At 42.7% G+C, this 2,708-nt stretch overlaps 1 pseudogene; it reads left to right on the forward strand.

The window, feature by feature from the left end:
- On the forward strand, nt 1-1,106 carry LOC109027931 (nucleophosmin-like; annotated as a pseudogene).
- Nucleotides 1,107-2,708: the final 1,602 nt, after the last annotated feature.

Raw genomic sequence — 2,708 nt, forward strand, 5'->3', positions numbered from 1 at the left:
TCTGTCCGCCTTCTCTCCCACCTAAGTGCGTGCTGCCACCCGATGGAAGATTCGATGGACATGGACATGAGCCCCCTGAGGCCCTAGAACTATCTTTTCGGTTGTGAACTGAAGGCCAACAAAGATTATCACTTTAAGGTGGATAATGATGAAAATGAGCACCAGTTATCTTTAAGAATGGTCAGTTTAAGGCTGGGTGCGGTGGCTCACGCTTGTAATCCCAGCACTTTGGGAGGCTGAGGTGGGTGCATCACGAGGTCAGGAGTTTGAGACCAGCCTGGCCAAGATGGTGAAACCCCATCTCTATTAAAAATACAAAAATTAGCTGGGCATGGTGGCACATGCCTGTAGTCCCAGCTACTTGGGAGGCTGAGGCAGGAGAATCACTTGAATTCGGGAGGTGGAGGTTGTGGTGAGCCGAGATTGTGCCATTGCACTCCAGCCTGGGCGACAAAGCGAAACTCTGTCTAAAAAAAAAAAAAAGAATGGCCAGTTTAGGGGCTGGTGCAAAGGATGAAATTGCACATTATTGAAGCAGAGGCAATGAATTACGAAGGCAGCCCAATTAAAGTAACACTGGCAACTTTGAAAATGTCTGTACAGCCAACGGTTTCCCTTGGGGGATTTGAAATAACATAACCAGTGGTCTTACAGTTGAAGTGTGGTTCAGGGCCAGTGCATATTAGTGGACAGCACTTAGTAGCTGTGGTAGAAGATGCAGAGTCAGAAGATGAAGAGGAGGAGGATGTGAAACTCTTAAGTATATCTGGAAAGCGGTCTGCTACTGGAGGTGGTAGCAAGGTTCCACAGAAAAAAGCAAAACTTGCTGCTGATGAAGATGATGATGATGATGAAGATGATGATGATTTTGATGATGAGGGAACTGAAGAAAAAGCACCAGTGAAGCAATCTATACAAGACACTCTAGCCAAAAAAGGACAAAAATTAAATCAGAATGGAAAAGACTCAAAACCATCATTAATACCAAGATCAAAAGGACAAGACTCCTTCAAAAAACAGGAAAAACTCCTAAAACACCAAAAGGACCTAGTTCTGTAGAAGACATCAGAGCAAAAATGCAAGGAAGTATAGAAAAAGTGCATTGAACAGTCCTGGGCACTACTGGTAAATTAAGCCCAAAGATGGGGAGAAAGGAAAAGGAGAGACCAATATAGTCCATACTGAGTGTCATCAACAATCCAGACTGAAGTCTTCTATTTTAATCCCAATCCCCTTTTCTGATTTGCCACCCATGCCTCTTCAGGCTGGAAACAATCTCACTCTTGGTTCCCTAAAGCACTTTCTTCTGACTGCTGTAATTAGGTGAACCTTGCCCTTTGCTTTCTATTACTTGTGCATTTGCATCACCTCTGACCATGTTTTTTTTTTTTGTTTTTTTTTTTTTGAGACGGAGTCTCACTGTCTCCCAGGCTGGAGTGCAGTGGTACGATCTCAGCTCACTGCAAGCTCTGCCTCCTGGGTTCACCCTGCCATTCTCCTGCTTCAGCCTCCCGAGTAGCTGGGACTACAGGCGCCCGCATGCATGCCCGGCTAATTTTTTGTATTTTTAGTAGAGACGGGATTTCACCATGTTAGCCAGGATGGTCTCGATCTCCTGACCTCGTGATCCACCTGCCTCGGTCTCCCAAAGTGCTGGGATTACAGGCGTGAGCCACCGCGCCCGGCCACCTCTGACCATGTTTTAAATCACCTTTGTATCTCCTTAGCTGTTCAATAAATATTTGAATGAATAAAAAAATTACAAAATTATTTACCCTGTGATCCAATAATCACACTTCTGGAGATTTATTTATATAGACATATGAACAAGTTTATTCATTGCAGCATTTTGGTAAGAGCAAAATGAGAGCAGGTCAAGTCTCCATCAATAAGAACTGGTTAGCTGATGTTACATCCATATCATAAAACACTATGTACATGAGAAGAAATAAAAAAAGAAGCATTTTACTGTTACTGATAAAGCTGCATAATATGTTTTTAAATTAAAAGCAAGATGTAAGATGGTAGTGAATGCAACTGAGTATGTTACAATATGCTTCCTTTTGTGAAGGAAAGATGGGGAATAAAAATAGATGTTCATGTTTTTTGTACTTTTACATAATAACTCCAGAAAGGAAAAAAAAAAAAGTCGTTATCTGTGGTAAGGAAAAGAGACAGACAGAGCAAGGATAGGAATGGGAGTTTTCACTGCATACCATTTATATTTGATTTTATGTCAACGTATTGCTTGCTCAAAAAGAATAGAACGTAATAGTAACAAATATTGAAACATAAAGTTAAACCTCAATCTGCACAAGCCTGCCTTAAAGCGCCTTTAATCCACTTCCCTAACTGTTCCTTGCTCTCGTGTATCACACTACTTGCCTTCCTTTTCATCCAGTTTTCTCAAGCTAACTGAATCATGGTAAACATGCTTTTAACTGTGCCAGGAATTCACTTTTCTCCAGCCACTTTCTAAAGTCAAAAGTAGAGGGCAGCAGCCCAGGCATGGTGGCTCATGCCTGTAATCTCAGCACTTTGGGAGGCCGAGGTGGTTGGATCACCTGAGGTCAGGAATTCAAGACCAGCCTGGCCAACATGGTGAAACCCCATCTCTATTAAAAATACAAAAATTAGCAGGCATGGTGGCAGGCACCTGTAGTCCCAGCTACTCAGGAGGCTGAGGCAGGAGAATTGCTTGAACCTGG

This window comes from Gorilla gorilla, chromosome 7 (genome assembly GCF_029281585.2).
Source record: "Gorilla gorilla gorilla isolate KB3781 chromosome 7, NHGRI_mGorGor1-v2.1_pri, whole genome shotgun sequence".
NCBI lineage: Eukaryota > Metazoa > Chordata > Mammalia > Primates > Hominidae > Gorilla > Gorilla gorilla.